Source organism: Rousettus aegyptiacus, unplaced genomic scaffold (assembly GCF_014176215.1).
Source record: "Rousettus aegyptiacus isolate mRouAeg1 unplaced genomic scaffold, mRouAeg1.p scaffold_m13_p_1, whole genome shotgun sequence".
NCBI lineage: Eukaryota > Metazoa > Chordata > Mammalia > Chiroptera > Pteropodidae > Rousettus > Rousettus aegyptiacus.
The window spans coordinates 124,993,980-125,015,373 of NW_023416284.1; the positions used below are offsets into that span (position 1 = coordinate 124,993,980).

General features: G+C 33.7%; 1 pseudogene; it reads left to right on the plus strand.

The window, feature by feature from the left end:
- The window catches only part of LOC107513195, a 78,684-nt pseudogene extending 64,532 nt beyond the window's left edge, over nucleotides 1-14,152 (plus strand).
- Nucleotides 14,153-21,394: the final 7,242 nt, after the last annotated feature.

The following is a 21,394-nucleotide window of genomic DNA, read 5'->3' on the forward strand; positions in this document are numbered from 1 at the left end:
TCAGTCTTGGCAGATTGCACATTTCTAGGAATTTTTACGTTCTTTCTAGGTTATCCAATTCGTAGGCTTATAATTGTTCATACTAGTCACTCATGATTTTTTTTGTTTTTATTCAGACTAAGAGTTTGTCTATTTTGTTTACCTATTTGAAAAGCTCTTAGTTTTATGAATTTTTTCTATTGTTTTGCAGTCTATATTTTTTTTCTGCTCTAATTTGTATTAATTTTTTTTGTCCTAAATTTGGACTTAATTTGTTCTCCCTTTTCTAGTATCTGAAAGTGTAATGTTAGCTTGTTTATCTGAGATCTCTCTTCTTTTTTGATATAAAAATTTATCACTTCCTTCTTTGTACTACTTTTGCTACATCCCATAAGTTTTGTTGTTATACTGTGTTTTCATTGTCATTTATCTTTAATTACTTTCTGATTTAATTTAGTCTTATTCTTTGATCCATTAGTTGTTATGAATATGGAAATTTCCACTTATTTCTAAATTTTCCAATTTTTCTTCTATTGTTAATTTATAGTTTCACACCATTGTGGTTGGAAAAGATACTTGATGTGGTTTGAATCTTCTTAAATTTATTATAACTTGTTTTATAGTCTAAAATGTGATCTATCATAAAGAACATTCTCTGTGTACTTGATAAGACTCTGTAGTGTGCTGCTATTTGCATGAGAAGTTTTATATGTGCCTATTAAATTTACTTGGTCTGTAGTCTGCTATTTCTTTACCTTATTTTTGTCTCTAGATATTCTATTTATTGTTGAAAGTAAGTATGAAGTCTCCTATTATTGCAATGCTGTTTATTTCTCCTTTTAGTTCTATCAATATTTGTTTTATCTATTTAAATGTTTACTTGTTGGATACATATATATTTATAATTTTTATATCTTCTTGATGAATTGATTGTTTTGTCATTATATAATGTACATTTTAGTCTCATAACCATTTTTTAATTTAGAGTCTATTTTGTCTGATATACATATAGCCGACCCTGTTATTTTGTTTACCATTCGCATGGAATACATATTTTCATTCCTTGACTTTCAGCCTATGTGTGTCCTTAATCTAAAGTGAGTCACTTGCACACAGTATATAGTTGTGCTTTGTGTTTTTAGCTATTTAGGCACTCCAAACATTTTGACTGGTGAGTTTAATCCATTTATGTCTAAAGTTTTATTGGTAAAAAGGTATAATTTTGCCATTTTGTTAATTATTTTGTCTTTTTTCCCCTTTTTCTGTTTTTTTTTTTTGTATACGTGTTGTTGTCTTTTAGTACTTTGTTATTTTTAGTGATAGTCTTTGATTCCATTCTCTTTTTCCTATTGCATATACATACACACACATAATATGCACATATACATAAAAGATCTTGAATTCTTGATTTTTTTCTTTCAGTGCTTTGGATATATCATCTTATTCTCTTCTGAACTCAAAGTTTATGCTGAGAAATCTGTTAATAGTTTTATGAGGCATCATTATACCTGATGAATCTTTTTTCTCTTATTATCAAAATTTTCTTGCCTTTGACTTGACAATTTTATTACATGTCTTGATGCAGACTGCTTTGGATTTCTCATATTTGGAATTTTGTGTGTTTCATGAATCTGGATGTTCTTTCTTTCCCTAGATTTGGAAGGTTTTGGCCATTATTTCTTTCAATAAGCTTTTTGCCCCTCTATCTTCCTTTCCTTCATCTGGGACTCTCATGATACACATATTATATTAGTTCACTTGATTGTTTCCCATAAGTCATTTAGGCTTTTTTTGCTTTTTCATTTTTTTTTTTTTTTTGTTCCTTGGACTGGATAATTTCAAATGACCTATATCCAAGTTCACCGATACTTTCACTTTATCAAATCTTCTGTGAAGCCTGTATTGGATTTTTCAATTCGATTATGGTGTTTTTCAGCTTCATAATTTCTGCTTGGTTCTTTGTATGATTTTTATCTTTTCATTGATGTTCTCATTTTCTTCATGTATTCTTTTCCTCATTTTGTCTGTATTTTCTTAAAGCTCACTAAGCTTCTTTAAGATGATTATTTTGAATTCTCTGCATGTACTTCATAGATCTCTATTTCTTTTCTGTTGGTAACTGAGAATGTTTTTTTTTTCATTCATTAATGCTATATTTCCCTGTTTCTTTGTGTTTCTTGAGGCTTTGTGTTCGTGTATGCACATTTGAAGAAGAAGCCACCTCTTTCAGTTTAAAAACTGTCTTTAGCAGAGAGAGACTTTAAACCAATCAGCCTGGTTAGAGATTCTGGAAGTCTGTCAAACCTCTTTTATGAAATGTGCACGGTCCACTCCTCTCCTTCCTTTTTGGGAGAGAAATGTCGGGATTGTGAATCTTCTAATCCTGCTGAGAGCTATGCTGTATACTGAGAGCCATCCTCTTCTTTTCTCTAAAACAGTGCACTGAGATTCCTGACATTGGGCACAAATCCCACTTCTTTCTCTCTCCTGAAAAAGTCATGGTTACACATCTCATTGCAGTCCCGTAGATCTGATCCAGTTACTATCTTCTGAGAATTGTGCCTTCTGCTAAGAACCACGTTATCCGCTGAGATCCACACAGGCTGCTGAGATCTGTACTTGGTGTTGAGTTCCTGGCTGTCTGCTGGGGGCTGAGCTGCCTTCTGTGTGCTTTACCAGCTGCCAAGAGCCACCTATGCCCCTTCTTTGTTCTTAACTGCACCAAAGCATATTAGCTATGTCAAATTCCTCAGCACTCTTAGTGATGCAAGACAGGAGAAGATTTCTCAGGCAGCATTCTGAAAGGTTTGGTATGTTGGAGTCAGCTATTGCTCTTTCTTTTCTCTGCAGGAGAAATTTCTTGTTTAACTCTGTCAACTTGGAAGAGGGAGGACACAGGTAAGGGTAATTTGCTCTTATCTCAGTCTCATGTTTTTCTGAGGCACTGCAATTTCTTAACTTGATTTTGGTGTTCTCATGAAGGTATTTTGGTCCATATATGGTTGTTAAAGCATTTTTTTGGGGGGGAGGGTGTGGGGAAATGAGTTGGAACTTCCTCTTCTGCTGTATTGCTGACATTAGTCCCTCTCTTCAAAACTTTTTGAGGTATATGTTTGTCAAGACTTTTCTCCCATTTGTATGTGACATTTTATTATTTATGTAAGTTCCATTCCCAGTAATGTCTCCTCACAGTGCTCTTTCCCTTCACTGAGTATTTTGGGGAGCCCTGTGGCCTAGGTTGTCCAGCGTGTTCCAATTGTCTTACAGTCCTCTGCAAGTTGGATACTTTGGAGACTTTCCCCTGTCGGTTACCTGTTTCACTCATAGTGGGGGACCCCTCATTGTAGAAATGAGGGCTGGTTAGGAATTTTTGTTTCCTACATCTTAGGTCTACCAGGAGTTCCCTTTGCTTTTCCTCTGCTGTCTCTTCCTGTGCACCTTTTCATGTTGCATTTGGGCCTTGCTTGCTCACACTCTGAGGCTCAAAAAATATCTTGTCAGCAACTCTTGTGGTAGACATTATTTTTTTTTCTGTCCTAGTTGTCCTATCTCCTTTTAAGAAAAGATTGGAAACTGTGAAATTTTAAGCAAAAAAAAAAAAAGCACAGAAAGATTCTCATTTGGAAGATCAATGATGTCAAAGGCCAAAAACTTATAATTCCAGAAGAAAAACTGGGAGATGTTACCTAAAACAGAATATTTATAATTGTATTATGTGTCAGAAGCAGTAAGACAGTAATCTGATATGAGCTTGACAAATCAAGGACAGCATGAAATAATGCAGGTGCAACAGACAGAGCCCTCTCTCTCTCCTTCCCTCTCTCTCTCCTTCTCTTTTATTGCTGACAATCTCACTGTTAAGTATTTACCGATAAACCACTAGTGGGGGCCAAGAGTATTAGATGCCAAATGACAGCAATTAATTGCTAAAGATAAGGCTGACATATTTACCACAAAGGGCAAAAAGAACATGTCAGAAATCAGAATTCCTTGGTTTTCAGAGATCTCTGACAGTGTTTACTTGATCCTGTGTCCCTAAAAACAAAATAAATGGTCTTTCAACTAGAGCATTGCATGATCTATATAGCAGGGAAAAAAAAAAAGAACTTTTATATCAGGTAGGTAGCCAAGAACCTGTCAACCAAGAGTAGATTTGGTTCAGACATATATATATATTATCCTACTCTTTCTGATATTATAACCCCTAGAGATCGTGTTTCTTTGACATTCCACAAAATTTTATACTAGTACTTTTCATTTACTACATTATGCCTTTCATATCCTATTAACAGGTACCTTAACAAGAAATAACAAACAAGATAATGAGATATAAACCTCACAAAAGTTTTTGGGGTTCTCCAAATCAATAACATTTCTAATGTTGGGGAAGGTGCTAAATGTCAGGAATCTGTTAATATATCCCTCCAACGTGAAAAGCAAGTTGATGCGCTTCAATCAATCTACCTTGAGAAATGAGGCATAGTTCATGGTTTGTGTTTCTGGATTTTGGAGGCAACACATACCACATTAAACAGTGTTACTTCAATGAATCAACAAAGTTATCTGTAAGACTATCAGTTTCTACTGGGAGCTAGCACAAGAGATGACTCGTAGGAAGTTAAAGCTTCAGTAAAAATTATTCTAATACTTGGGCCTTTTGGTCCAGGCAAGCCAAGGATACTCGAAATGTCCATAGCAAATGGAGAAGCCAAATAAAATCTGTCATCACCAATAGGAGAATCATAGCACAAATGTCTAGAACTTTGGAGCAATTCAATGCCTTTCCCTGTAGATAAATAACCTAACTTTGAGAAATAGTTTCTGGTTTGCTACTAGGCCTTTGAAAAGACTCAGGTCACCATGGGATCTGAAATTATCACTACTGAGTGTTGTCTGCCCCACTTACCTATAGTTTAGGTGCATGCATCAGCAATCTATCATCAAGCGGAAATGACATATAAAAGATTGAGCTCAGGGAGGTCCAAAAAATATGTTATATGAGTAGGATACTCAGATTTCTTTGACACAATTCATCTTATATCACCGCCTTTCCCTCATTCTGTGCCTATGGTCTATTGCAGTGTTCTTTACAAAAAGTTGACTAAGGAAGAGAAAACTTGAGACTGATGAACAATTGAGTCTTTATAGTATGCTAAACAAAAGAGGGATAGCTATAGCATTACAGCCCCACCGAAGAGTGACTCTCAATGACAGTGATGAAGAAAATACTACCAGTGGGAATAAATTTAAGCAGAACATTTGGTTGTTCACTTTGTCTAGTGCAAGACAGTCAGAAATATGGATCTGCAGAGATCAATGGCCAGTTGTTAATGGCTTGACTGGATGGGTGGTGATTTGGAAGGTACAGGATTGAAAGACTGGCAACAAGAAAGTCTGGGTAAGAGGTATGGGGTTGGATTTTTCAGAATGAATATGGATTCTGAACATATTTATGTTCAATGTGAATAACCATCAAAAGGATCTCAAACAAGAAAATTTTAATTATCAGGTGGATAAAATGAAAGAACCTGTGGATGTGTCACTTTCACTTCAGTTCTTTGTTAAAAAAAAAAAAAAAAACATAAAAATGGTAGCCAGAGAGATTGAAGTGGAGGCTGGCTATGCATAGGTTCAATAACATGGAATTCTTGTCACCAAGCCCGACCTGGCTAATGACGCTGCTCAATACCCAGCCTGTTATTAGCAGGGACCAACACTGAGCCCCCGTTGTGGCACCATTTCTCAGTGTAACCAGCTAGCTACTCAGTTAATTGCATTGCATTTCTTCCAGTGTGGAGGGGCAGAGGTTTATCCTTACTGGAATATTACACACGTATTCTGGATATAGATTAACCTTCTTTGCTTGTAATACTTCTGCAAACAGACTCACAGAGCACCTTAATCACTTTTATGAAGTCTCCATATCACTGTTCCTGATCAGGGAGCTCATTTCACAACAACGGAAGTTCAGCGATAGATTCATACCTATAAAATTAACTTGTTTTACCACAGACCTCAATATCTAGAAGTTGCTGGAGTAACTGAAAGGTGGATCAACTCACTAAAGAATCGGTTACATTGCCAGTTGGGTGAAAACATCTATAAGGAAAGCATTCTGTTTCAGGATACAGTATATTTTAAGTCAGAGATTCTTTTATGGTTCTGTGTCCCCCATAGTCAGTATACTTGGGTCTGGGAATCAAGGGTGGAAGTGTCTTCTTTCACTTTTCTATCCAATGAATTGAATAAAATAAAAATTTTTACTGAGGTAAATAAATAGGGATAATAGAAAGTTTTTTTAATAATAAAAAACCAACTAATAAATTTAAATGGAAATAGAACTAGAAAACTATAATTTGACAACTATCATAGTAATAATTCACACATGAAATAACCATGGGTATTATATAAAAGTTTGATGAGGATGACTATTTATATAGACTCAAATAACTTCTCAAAAATATGTATTATTAACTACAAAGGGAAAAGCAGTGGCTTTACAGTGGGGAAAAATTGGCAAATAGAAACTTAACCAAATGATCAAAAGTAACATTATCAACAATGGGATAAATCGAAACATCGTACCACCTGATAAGATGCAATGATACAAACACAGTGTTCCTTCTGTAATATTCTTTCCAAAAATGCTTAACATGAAAATACTCGAGGCAACTTCTGACTAACCTAACTTGGGGGATATTCTACAGGTGCTAATATCATGAAAGTCATAGAAAGACTGAAGAACTGTTCCTGGTTGAAGGCAATAAAGGAAACATGATAATGAAATGCAAAGTGTGGTCCTCAGGTGGATCTCTTCACTGGAAAGGAAATTGGTGAACTTTGAGAAACTAGAATGGGGTCTGTAATTAGATGGTAGCAACATGTCAATGTTAAATTTCTGATTTTGATTGTAGTATTGTACGCAGTCAGGTAGGAGAACTTCCTTGTTTAAAGAATTACATACTAATATATTTGGAGATGACAAGACATCACATTTCACACACTACTGCTTCAGAAAAATAATAGTTTTTGTGCTATTACAACTGTCGTATAAATAGGAAAATGTTTCTAATTTAAGATTATTTTTCACATTTAATTGTATAACTATATGTTACTGATTTTAGAGTTTTTGTTAAAATAGATTTGACATCGAAGGCATAATTTTCTTTTAGCTAATTATTGAAGGAAAATTGTCCATCACCATATTAAGATTTGGAGAAAGCAATAACTACCCACGTAGTAATATAAATGTATTTTTTTCATCGACTTTCAAGTTAGTAGTTAGTGTACAGGTGGGGAAAGCAACAGGTAAGAACAGGAAATGAATGCTCATCAACCGTTATGCCAATTTCAATCTCTGTTTGTATGCAGTCAGATGACTGGAATTATAATAATCATCACCATTGCCACGATTTTCAAAACCAATTGTTGGATTGTGTGAAATTCTTTATTAATATGCTGAAAGTATTATCAATAATTTAAAATAATCTCTCCTTAATTCGGGACAGAAATTATAAAATGAAAAACATTGGTGATACCAGTGGCAAAGTTTTTATCTAAAACAGTGTGAATATTTTAAAAATAAATTATACATTTATTATCTACATCTAAATATTATCCAGTTGAATTCTTTTTTAATTAAGCTGTTTCTGGATGTGAAGCTGTTTCTCTTTTCTTCTCTAGAGTCTTCATATTTTATGAGAAAAAATAGGAGACTTTGGTTATTTCGAAGTCTTCGCCACCTTGAATAATGTTGCGATGAGCATCGGGGTACATATTTCTTTATGGATAAATGTTTCAAATTTTTTAGTAGATACTCAGAGGAAGGATTGCTGTGTGATATGATAATTCTATTCTTAATTTTTTGAGGAAATTCCATCCTGTTTTCCATAGTGGCTGTACCAATTTACATTTCCACCAGCAGTGTATGAGGATTCCTTCTCCCTCACAACCTATGTGACTCTCGTTATCAATTGTCTTGTTGATGATAGCCATTCTAACAGATGTGATATGGTATCTCATTGTGGTTTTAATTTGTATTTCCTTAATAACTAGTGAGGTTTAACATGTTTTCATATGTCTATTGGCCATTTGTATGTCTTCTTGGCAGAAGTGTCTGTTCAGGTCCTCTGCCCACTTTTTAATTGGATAGTTTGTTTTTTCTGTTATTGAATTGTATGAGTTTTTTCATATAGTTTGGGTATTTGCCCCTTATAGGAGGTGTTGTTTGCAAATTTATCTTCTCCAATTCTGTTGGTTGCCTCTTTATTTTGTCAATGGCTTCTTTTTCTGTGGAGAAGCTTTTAGTTTGATATAGTCCCATTCATTTATTTTTGCTTTTACTTCCCTTGCCTTTGAGGTCAAATTTATAAAATCCTCTCTAAGACCAAGGTCCATGTGTTTAGTACCTGTGTTTTTTTCTATGCAATTTATTTCCAAGACAAGGAAACAACCAAAGTGCCCTTGGATAGATGATTGCATAAAAAAGATTTGGTACATATATACAATAGAATATTAATCAGCCATAACAAAAGATGACATATTGCCATTTGCAACAACATGGATGTATCTTGAGATTATTGTGCTATGCAAAATAAGTGAGAGAAAAAGTTGATAACTGTGTGATTTCACTCATATGTGGGTTTTAAAACTGAAAACAACAAATGAACAAGACAAATGAACAATCAAAACTTCACAGACACAGACAGCAGTTTGGTAGTTATCAGAGAGAAAGCAAGATAGATAAGAGGAAAGGGGGTCAAATATATGGTGACAAAAAGAGATTTGACTTTGGGTGGTAGGCACATAATTCAGTATATAGATAATGTATTATATAATTGCACAGTTGAACCTACAGAATTTTATTAACTAATGTCACTTTAATAAATTTAATTTTAAAAAATACGAGAATGGGAAGGAAAAGAAAGTATAAAGCATATTGATAATAATAAAACAATCACTAATTGATCAGTTCTCACTCTGTGTTAACAGGGTATAATTTCAAGTAAATTATTTATTAGTGTCTTCCCCAACAGACACTGGTCAGATTTGTCATGAGTATTTTTATGTTAACTATTTTGGCATGGATATCACAAAAGTAATACTATATTTAACTCATTGAATTATATAGTGGTGCAGGATTTTATCTCATTAGCGATAACATGCAATTCTGATTATTTGTTTAATCTTGTGTCTGCCAGTTGTCCCCACTGTAAATTCTTGCCATAACTACTTTTTTCCACAAGCTCTTTGAGCAAGAAATAGATTGATTAAGCAAAGAAAGTGTGACATATCCACAGAGTCTGCCATTGTGTCTACTTGATAATTAAAGATTCTCCTCTGTTGTGGATACTTTTGATGGATACTGACATTGGACATGACTATATTTGTAAGCTGTACCCATACGATTAATTTAATTGAAACCATATAGAGTTCCTCGATATTAATAAAGCTGATTTAAAAATTTAAAAAAAATAAAAAATCCACATGTTAGTTTCCATCCATTGTATCACACTAAGAAGGTGAGGATAATGAAAATAATAAAGCACTTGAAATCAACAGGCCAATTGTTTTGTGTGACCTTGGAAAAGTCATTTATTCTTATGTTATCTAACTTCTACATTTTCAAGTTAAACAAGTAATAAGCATTTTTATTTAGTGTTTATCATATGCCAGCAATCATACTAAGCTTTTTAACGGCATTACTTTAAAACTTATCATAAATTATGTAGATAGTATCACCCCCATTCTACAGATAAGGTTATTAACATGAAGCGAGAGAAATAAATCTACCACAATCAAATACTGAAGACATGGCAGAGCTAGGATTCCAGTCCAGAAATATGTAACTTAGAGTGAAAGCTCTAAACTTTATTTGACCTCCTTGCTGACTTACCCAAGATCCATTTTGGTCTAACAGATTTTGAATTTCCTTGAATAAGAAGAAGAAAATAGAGCCGAATGTCATTATGTCACTTAGAGTCAAGTAACTGTGTCCAGTATAAGTTTTGTGTCCTCTTCCTCAAGAAGTTTTAAGTTCTATTTGTAGTTCTCTGTCCTCCTTTGCTCCCAAACATTCAAAACTGGTTTTAATCTTTTTACATGTGTTTTAGCTTCATCCTTTTGGCTATCTCTCCTAAAATCTGTAGCAATACAATAGTGCCACAGATCAGTTGACAGCTTTATGTAGAAATTTCAGATTTGGCAGGCTTTAATCTAGAAAAGCCTAGAGAACATTTGTCACCTGCCAAATGAGGTCCTCATGGCTTTTTTTCTTCCACATTGAGTGTGATCTTGCACACTCTTACACTCTTGGGATTTTAATGAGATGCTCACTTTCCTTCCCCAAGGGTAGTTGCTAATCTTAAGAGTGTAATAACATTTTTCATATTTAATTTTTTTCTGTCTGTTATTTGAGTTATTTTTAAGTATTTGTTTTTATCCTGCATTCATATCTCTAAGGACTTGCTATGGGAACATCTGTGATTCATGTATTTGAGTGGATTTGAGGAATAACTGAGCCAAACAAAGAAAATCATATTTATTTGTCATGTTAAGAATGAAGGTATTTATGTATTATTATTTTTACCAATGTTTGTATTTTTAAAGTGGAGCTTATTGGATAGCACACATTAAAACAAAGCATTTTACTGAGGAAAGCTTTATTTCATGCAAAAGAGTTGTCGTCTTTTGAAGTAAACGTTTTAACAATTGTAAGGGTTCAGAATGAGTCACCCCAAGATGTGCCTCTGGAGGATGCAGATTATTTTGAGCTAAAGGCAACCAAGACCTCCATGAGAAACTTTTACTTCTCCCTTAAAGAAATTAAATTAGAGATCTTGCCAATAATAAGAGTTATGACCAGAAATAACTTTTATTGACTTAGCTATATGGCAAGGAAAACTACTAATTACTGAACATCTGCTCTTATCTCTCTGCAATGACCTTCATCCCTCTTAAGCCTCAAGACACCTTTCCCTTTTCTGTCTTTGAACTTCTCATGTATGTGGTGTCTCTGACCCTCTCAGATATATGAAATTCCTATGTGTATGTATCTAATTAAATTTGCTTATTTTCTCTTGTTAATCTGTCTCATGTCGATTTAATTATTAGACCAACTGAAAGAACATTGAAGGGTGGAAGAAATTTTTCTTTACTCTTCTACACAATTAAAACTTTTTTTTCCATTTAAATAGATTTTTTATAACATCAAATTGTAGCGGCCTAGTATTTGTTTCATATGAAAATAAAATACAGCCATGATAACTTTTTATTGTAAAAGCAGTATATTTCTTATATTTTATATTCTAAATATGTTTCCTTTTTGTTTTTTAAAGTGGCATATATAACTGGGTTTATAGGAAGAGCATAAATAAATGTCACATTTATTGCTATGATAATTTTATTTAAATTTTACATTATAAATTAAACCTGTGCACTGTTTTTTATCTAGTTTCTAATGATAAATGCAGAGAAAATAGTTGTGTTAAAAATTGGCATGTATTGCCAGATCTTGGTGACTGATTAGATATAATTTGTTATTCAAATTGGAACACTTTTTAGAGTAAAGGGAGGTCCTAATCTGAAGATGGCGGGATAACAGGTGTACCCTGGGAAATGATCATATCACATGGAACATAAATTTACTCTAGAAGTGAGGGATAAACTACCCGAAAATGTCAAAGGTGAAATCCAGAATTGTTTAGGCTAAAGGATCTGTATATCTATCCCAACACTTTTCAGATCATGTTGGGTATATATAGAGTACCTTTATTTTGATTACACATTTGAGTCTCAATAACTCTCCTAACATTGAATTGACAAACAATAAAGTGAAGCGACCATTTGATACCCAGAATTTATTTGAACTATTTTCCAGGGGCCTCAACAGGATAATTCAGAGCCTATGGTAAGAAAAACGCTTATCTAAGTGAACTCATTTGTGCCAGGATGAGTTCAGACATTCATCCCTGGAAGCATTACTGCTTCATCTATGAGTTATCTTTTTAAAATGGTTTAGAATAAATCAGGAAACAAGGACTCAACAGAAATTAACCCTGCTGGCACCTCCATCTTGGACTTCAGCCACCAGAATTGTAAGAAAATAAATTTCAGTTGTTTAAGTCACCCAGTCTATGGCATTTTGTTATGACCTCCTGAGAAGACTAATACACCCTCTCCCCTCTATAATCAATTTTTATAATCATTTCATGGTAACTCTTAACCTTCCTTATCCTTTTCTTGTTTTATATACTTGATAAGTAGATACATGACCAATTTAATCTACCTTTCTACCTCTTCCCCACCTGCAAAATGAACATGACTAGAGAAAAAGACACAAACGACGCCAACTTTCACTTCATGACCATAAACCTTAAATGAACTCATAGAGCTGCCCCCAAATCATTATTGTCCCACTCTATTCATTCTCCTACTCTTTTTAATATTATACATCTCTCTCATTAAAATTCCAGAATCTCCTCCCCCTCCTTCAATCTCTACTAACGATCTTGCTTCCTAAACCATTGAGAAATCAGAAACAATCAGAAAAGGGCTTCCAAAAAAATTTTAAAAAGAAGAAGAAAGAAAAGAAAAGGGCTTCCATAAACCTCCACCATCACGTGTTCCCAACTAATATATTCTGTACCCTGAAAATCTGCCTTCCTTCTTAAAACTGTAGATAAACTGCCCATGCCCTCCACTTGGATACTTGATCCTATCAATAGGACATTTTCAAGGACATCTCTCTATCAATTTCCCTCCCCATTATCCATTTTTCTCTCCACACTGAGCTGTTTTCCCAACTATGCAGCTATTTTTTTCATCTCAAAAACCTTCCCTTTACTTCACTTATCCTCTAGCTACTATCTCATTTTTATGTAATCTATACATAATTTTCTTAGCATATACTTAGAAAAAATTTGGAAAATTGGGTGACCAAACTTTTAAAAGTGGCCATCTCAGAGTAATGGAATTAATGGATAATTTTTTTCTTAATAATACGTATTAGTAAGTTTAATTCCTTTCATATATATTCTTTTCATGTGTGTGTACACATGATAGTTATGCAACCATATAATTATAATATAAATATATATAGTTAAATATAATCACATGATTTATTAAGTATAATAATTGCATGTTATTAAAATGCAAAATAAATGACAAGGTGTTATTTTCACCTTAAGACTAACAAAAAAGAGATTACCACGTTTGTGGAATTGTAAGTGGCACAGTTACTTTGAAAAGCAACATGGCAAACAGTAGTGTGGGAGCCAGAGCAGCACAGAAAGCTGCCTTGGTATGCAGATCTGGACCGGGCGGGGCGATGAGAACAAAGGGAAGCAGTTTTTAACATTGATTTGAATAATAACAAATTTGCAGTGTTTGTAAACTGGAAACAAAGAAACACTTTTTCTGCCACAGTCGTTTTGAGCTAAATATTGAGGGAGTACCAAAATCTAATCTCTTGTACACACAAGGTGTTTGAGAGGTCATAAAAACTGCTTTGAAAAATATCATTTTATTGCAAAACAGGATTGTCCTCCATCTAAGCTTTGAAAAAGTGCTTAGGGAGAAGCGAAAACTTTTCTGAATAAGAAGATGAATTTAATTGTACGGTATGCACAAAGTAAGGATGTAAATTCAGATTCTGAATATTCTAAAAATCCTCAGCATCACCTATCTAATTTCAGGCATAAACCGATAAAAAGTTACTCCTACAATTTGACTCCCAAGTACCAAAGTATTCAGCAAAGTGAATAGATAAAAACACAAGTGGCCTCTCAGGCTGTATGCAAAAATATCGGAGCAGAGGGAAAATACAGACTTCGGGCTTGCTGTGTTATAAGATTCAGGTGCCACTTTATGCCACAATAGAGACAATCGCTAATCCAGAGGCTAATGTCCAGACCCAGCATCTACATTATAGCAGAGAGGAATTAAAGCCAATGACTTTTGATAAGGTAAAGACTGAATGAAAAGCTGCAACAGCAACTACAGGAAGCGTTTGAAGAGTTAACACACCAAGTGCACGAAAAAGATTAATCTTTAGCCTCAGAGCTCCATGTCTGCCAAGTAGCCATTGAACAGCTTCTCAAGAACTAATTCCAAGTTACCACTTCTGCAAGTGGGATGAACAGGAATGAAGTCACACCTACCTGTAAACAACTGAACTAAACTTACACTCACTTCTTTTTTTCAGATAATTTTTTTTTTATTAAGCTTATTGGGGTAATATTAATTAATACAATCATGTAATTTTCAGGTGTACATTATCATTTGACATCTGTATATTCTATTGTGTGTTCACCACCCAAAGTCTAGTTTCCTTCAGCTACCATATTTTTGATCCCCTTTACCCACTTCACCCTCCTACCCCACTATATTTGATTCCTTTTACCCCGTATACTTTCCCCCTCCTCCCACCCCGCTGGTAACCACTACTCTATAGTACTCTGGTAACCACTAGTCTATAGCCCATGTCCATGAGTCTCTGTTTGTTTATCCTGTTCATTTGTTGTGTTTATATACCAAAGTAAGAGATATTATGTGATTTTTAACTTCTTCTGTCTGGCTTATTTTGCTTCGTGTGATCATCTCGAAGTCTATCCATATTGTCGCAGATGGCAATATTTTATTTCTTCTTATAGCTGAGTAATGTTCCATTGTATATATGTACCACAGCTTCTTTAGACAATCATCTATCATAGGACACTTTGGTTGCTTCTATGTCCTGGCCACTGTGAATAATGCTGCGATGAATATTGGTGTGCAAATATTTTTATAGATATGAGTTTTCAAGTCTTTGGGGTAAATACCCAGTAGAGGGATTGCTGGATCATGTGGTAGATCAAGTCTTAGTTTTTTGAGGAACCTCCATGCTGTTTTCCATAGTGGCTGTACCAATTTGCAGTCCCACCAGCAGTGTATGAAGGTTCCTATTTCTCCACATCCTCTCCAACATTTGTTATTGCTTGTCCTGTTGATTATAGCTATTCTAACAGGTGTGAGATGGTTTCTCATTGTGGTTTTGATTTGTATTTCCCTAATAGCTAGCGATGTTGCGCATCTTTCCATGTATTTTTTGGCCATTTGTATGTCCTCTGGGGAGAAGTGTCTGTTCAGGTCCTCTGATTGGATCATTTGTTTGTTTTTTGTTGTTATTGAATCATATGAGTTCTTCCTATATTCTGGATATTAGGCCCATATCAGAGGGGTTGCTTGAAAATATATTTTCCCATTTGGATGGTTGTCTCTTTACCTTATTGGTGGTTTCTTTTGCTGAGCAGAAGCTTTTCAGTTTGATGTAGTCACGTTCATTTATTTTTGCTTTTACTTCCCTTGCCTTTGAGGTCAAATTCATAAGTCCAAGGTCCTTGTGTTTCATTCCTATGTTTTCTTCTATCCATTTTATTGTTTCCAGTCTTATATTCAGGTCCTTAATCCATTCTGAGTTATTTTTGGTGTGTGGTGATAGACAACAGTCTAGTTTCATTCTTTTGCAGGTGGCTTTCCAGTTTTCCCAGCACCATTTATGGAAGAGGATTTCCTTTCTCCACTGTATGTTTTTGTCTATTTTGTCAAAAATTATTTGCCCGTGTAAATATGGGCTTACTTCTAGACTCTTGATTCTGTTCCTTTGGTCCGTGTGTCTGTTTTCCTGCCAATGCCATGCCGTTTTGATTACTGTCATTTTGAAGTATGATTTGAAGTTGGACAGAGTGATGCCTCCAGCCTTGTTCTTTTTTGTCAGGATGGCTTTGGTAATTTGGGGTCTTTTGTGCTTCCATACAAATATGATGATTTTTTTGTTTTATTTCTTTAAAAAATGCTAATGAGATTTGATGGGGATTGCATTAAATCTGTATAATGCTTTAGGTAATATGGTCATTTTAACTATGATGATTCATCTAATCCAAGAACATGGAATATCTTTCCATTTCTTTGTATCTTATTTGATTTCTTTTAATAGAGTCTTGTAGCTTTCATTATGTAGATCTTTCACATGTTTCATTAAATTTATTCCTAGATGTTTTATTTCTTTTGTTGCAATTGCAAAAGAAATTATTTTTTCAACTTCTTTTTCTGACACTTCGTTGTTGGAGTTAGGAAAGCTATGGATTTTTGAACGTTGATTTTATTTCCAGATACTTTAATATATTTGTTTATTGTTTCTAGTAGTGTTCTTGTGTAGTCTTTAGAGTTTTCTATATAGAGAATCATGTCATCTGCAAATAGTGACAGTTCGACTTCTTCATTTCCTATGTGGATGCCTTTTATATCTTTCTCTTATCTGATTGCACTTGCTAGGACCTCCAATGTTATAGCGAATAAGAGTGGCAATAATGGACAGCCCTGCCTTGTTCCTGATCTTAGAGGGAAGATTTTCAGTTTTTTACCATTAAGTATAATGTTGGCTGAGGATTTGTAATAGATGGCCTTTATTATGTTAATAGATGGCCTTTATTATGTTAAGGTACTTTTCTTCTATACCAAATTTGTGAAGTGTTTTAATCATAAATGGATTCTGTATCTTGTGAAAGGCTTTTTCTGCATCTATTGATATGATCATATGATTCTTATTTTTTAATTTGTTTATGTAGTGTATCACAATAATCAATTTATGTATGTTGAACCATCCTTGTGCCCCTGGGATGCAGCCAACTTGATCGTGGTTTATAATCTTTGTAGTATGTTACTGTATTCAGTTCACTACTATCTTATTTAGGATTTTTGCATCTGTGTTTATGAGATATATTGGTCTGTAGTTTTCTTTTTGTGTGTTACCAGGTTTCGGTACCAGAGTAATATTGGCCTCATAAAATAAATTGGGAAGTGTTGCCTCTTCTTCAATTTTTTGGAAGAGTTTGAGGATAATATGTATTAAATTTTCTTTTACAGTGTAGTAGAATTCACCGGCGAAGCAATCTGGTCCTGGACTTTTACTTGTTGGTAGGTTTTTGATGATTGTTTCAATTTCCATACTGCTGAGTGGTCTATTTAGATTTTCCAGTTCTTCTTGATTCAGTCTGGGAAGATTATATTTTTCCAAGTACTGGTCCATTTCTTCTAGGTTATTAAATTTGGTGTTATATACTTTTTCATAGTATTTTTGTATAATTCTTTGTATTTCTGCGATATCAGTCATAATTTCCCTTCTTTCATCCCTGATTTTATTTATTTGTGTCCTTTCTCTTTTTTCTTTAGTGAGTCTAGCCAGGGGTTTGTCAATTTTATTAACCTTCTCAAAGAATCAGCTCTTTGTTTCATTTATTTTTTCTATTTTGTTTTGTTTTGTTTTCAATTTCATCTATTTCTACTCTAATTTTGATTATTTCTTTCCTTCTGCTGACTTAAGGCTTCATTTGTTTCTCCTTTTCTAGTTTTTTAAGATGAAGCATTAGGTTGTTTATTTGGGCTCATTCTTGTTTTTGGAGATGGACCTGTAAAGACATGAACTTTCCTCTTATGACAGCTTTTGCCGTGTCCCAAAAGTTTTGACATGTACTATCCTTATCATTTGCTTCTATGTATCTCTTGATCTCTATTTTTATTTCTTCTCTGACTCAGTTATTCTTCAGTAGCATGTTGTTTAATCTCTGTGTATTTGTGGTTCTTCCTGATTTCTTTTTGCAGTTGATCTCTAGTTTCAAAGCATTAAGATCAGAAAATATAGTTGGTATGATTTCAACCCTCTTATATTTGTTGAGGCTATCTCTGTGTCCCAGTATGTTACACTTACTTCTTATTCCCTACCACTTACTGGTCTGCCGGGTATGCAAACTAAAGAAATTGGAGAAAGCTATGGTCCATTTTTATGCTCATTAAATTTGCAAAGCTAAAGACAGTATTTAACATCTTTGTCAAATAAAGCAGATTGTTACACTCTAGGCTTCAACAGTTAATAATTTTGATTTATTTGGGGAATCTTTGTTCCCATAATTATTAAATGGCCCTCTCTAACTTTTAATGCATATAACAACTTAAATATACTTTTACAGTGTGATTTTATTAAACACAGTTTACTGTAATTCACCTTTCAAAACAATGGAAGTTAACAAACTCCTTAGATTAATCTGAACTACTAAACATAAATTTTAAGAGAGAAATGGAATTCATGAAATTCATATCACCTCATTTATTATGAGCAATATTTTAATGTGAAAATTTTATACATAAAATACCATTTTAGGTTATCTTTTTTATTCTTTTTATAAATTCATATTTGAATTTCTGTGTATATTATATTTACACTTTCACATGTAAATGTTATCCATTTTTCAGATCACTGAATTTTACTTTCTTAATACATTATTTTTACAACTATTATCTTGTTTTTCAAGATAGAAAACTATCTAGAAGTAAAAATCTATCTAGTTGAATCATTTGACTTCTAATAACTCTTATAAAAGAGAAATTAAAAACTTTAAAGTAAATAAGCAAGAAAATAAAATACTTTATTTTTTCTAAAAAAAAAAAAAATTAGAAAGCAATGTGGCAATGCCTAACAGACCTGCAAATGTGCATATCCAAATATCCAACAATTTTATGTCTCAAAATATACTCTCAAGGAAAAAGGACACCTAAGAAAGGATTTACATTGCAGAAATAATTGTAATCTTGGAAAATTTGAATCAACCTAAATATCCATTAATAATTCTAGATAGATCAACATGAGAGATGTTAAAAATAATGTTAGATGAAAATGAACAGATGGAGAATGACACATGCAACACATCGCATGTATTCTTTAAGAACACATAAGATAATAGTCTATAGCAAATAGATTGCAAAGATTCTTATAAAAGTCAGATAGTGGTTGCCTCTGGTATGTTCAAAGAGGAATAGTGCTGAGGAGATTTATTACAGGAGACTAGCTAAATCTCTAAAGTTTTATTTTATTTAAATAAAAAATAAGAAACAAATATGACAAAATATGAGCTGTAGATATTCTAAGTGGTGGGAATGTGTTTATATTTTATATACATCTTTCTTTTTATTTTCAAATTTATTTTTTAAAATATAAGGAGAAAAAAGAAGGAAAACAAACACATGAAATTGAAAATGCATATTCTATGAAGTGTTGGAATATCAATAATCTTAGATCTCATTTACAAATGCTGAGGTGAGAATTCTTTCAATTTAATAGTTTCACAAATTTATATTTTTTCAGGTCGTTATTTATTAAATTATGGGCAGGAAGAATCATTTTTTATGTAATTAAGATGTCTCAAAATAATAAGGTGCTAATAACTCCAAGAATGAAAATTATTCAAGACAGCAAAATTTATCACCTCCAAATATATTGTCTAATGAACTCAAAAAGAGTCTGGAGACTTTGCTAGAAATAAATGATATAGATTTATTTAAGAATTGTAGAGATTGCAAGGTGGAAAAACAACCAATCAATACCAAGAGTGTTTCAAAGAAGAAGGAAAAGCTGAGAGTTCTTAACAGCAAAAAAAGTACATTGTTGAGAAGAATCAGTTCTCCATACTTTAATTCTGAATTGGTCCAAGACGATAACCTTCCAGAGATGACTGGTGGTCTGGATAATGGATTCGGATGATCTGGATTTGTGAACATTCTCCTTTGTCATTCAGGGGGTAATCAGAGAGTTATCTGGAGAGTTGTTGTATATGTAGGCATTGATGCAGGACTGAAAAGTGCAAAAGTTTAAGTTCTCAGGCTAGTTAAAACAATAATGGAATCATTTCCTCATGCCGTAACCTACTTGTGTCAAGCTTGACCATAATGACTCCATTTTATTTCGTTACTGTATTCCTCGATATCTCTTTGGCACAAAAATTATTTTAGGCTGATTATTTTTAAGAAACAGTAGACACAGGAGAAGATGTGAAAACCGAGTGGAGGTTACCCTTTTGTAAAAGATATTTACATTTATGAGGAAAATCTCCATTTTTATGGGTGTCTCCCTTCTTGTACCAGTAAGAAGGAAAAGACTGAATCTCTAGACACTCTTTATCAATGAATAAGACAGAGGCTTAAATTTGTTTAACAACCTTATCTTCCTTTACTGTGCTTTGCTTGAAAACTTCTCACGACTGTCTTATCACTCCCCAACATCTTCTTTTGTCTTTAGCTGGAGACAGAATTTAAGGTGATGGTTTGGGCCATTTTGAGAGTTACTCAGTTTTCCTAGATAGCTTCCATGTATACAGGAGGTATACATGTTATTAACTTCTGTTTGTTTTTCCTCCTGTTAATTTGTCTTTTATTATAAGGAGAGTTTCAGCCAAGAACCTAAAAGCATAGGAGGAAAACTATTTTTCTTCTCCTACACTTCTGCAGAAGAATAAGGCAGGTTTTCTTTGAAGGGTTAACATGGAAATGTTGTTTTTATTATTACTATATTATCATCAAATGGAAATGGCTCATGTGTCTTGTAATTGAGGTCAATTATTGATACCTTAGAGTATCTTTAAATTAACTTAACCTAGGCTTATATTTTAAGAAACTAATATAGTTCCAGGGTTTACGAGCACTTGTTCCCAATTAAAAATCTGTAACTACAATTTTAAATGCCAAAAAAGAGTTAAGAATTATGTTGTAGTCTTAAATTGTACAGTGTAATTTGTTTCTAAATGTTGGTATCGATTCTTAATTGTTGCTAGAAGTTCAAATAATAAATGAAGTCTAAATAACCTTTATTAAAGCTCCATTTGAGACTTTTTCTGTCTAAACACACCAGTTAACACTTATATAACTTTGAGCAGTGTCAGTGTCGAGCTGATAGAGAAGGAAAGTTTTTGGTGGTGAGATGCCCAGTTGGAAGAATGCACAAGGGGCCAACATGAGAATGAAACGGTGGGCGCCAACTTTATTGCAGGGAGTGCACTTCTGTTGCAGGGAGTGTGGGGAGCGCGCTTCTGCTTCCCTTCTTCTGTTTCCTTTCTTGTGCTTCCCTACTGCTCCCCAGGGGCAGTAGGGCTCCACACATATCAGAGTATAATAGTGGCATTCAGCCACACATGTATGATACAATAAGCTGAATTATATTTGCATATTTTAGGCACAGGTGCCCTATTACACTAATGTAACATTCTAAATCTGGGGTCCTATTTCTAGTCATGAGCCTGGCTCACAGCCAAACCTGGGACCATCCAGGCCTGTGACCCAAAAACGGTAATCTTGGGTTTATGTTTTTTAACACTTTTAAGTGTTTACTTGCTTTTTAAATATAAATTAGAGCCAGACGACAGCTGTCTATACCTAATTTAAGTAACCAAAACACAGAAATAATTAGCTTTCTTCGGATTGAAATAGAATTGTAATGGAGCTGTCTTGAGAAAAATTTGATGACCGAAACTTATGCAAACATGACCTGCATATTCTGAGAAGTGAAAATGATTAAAAGGAAAAAAAAAAAAAAAACAATACTATCATTATCCCA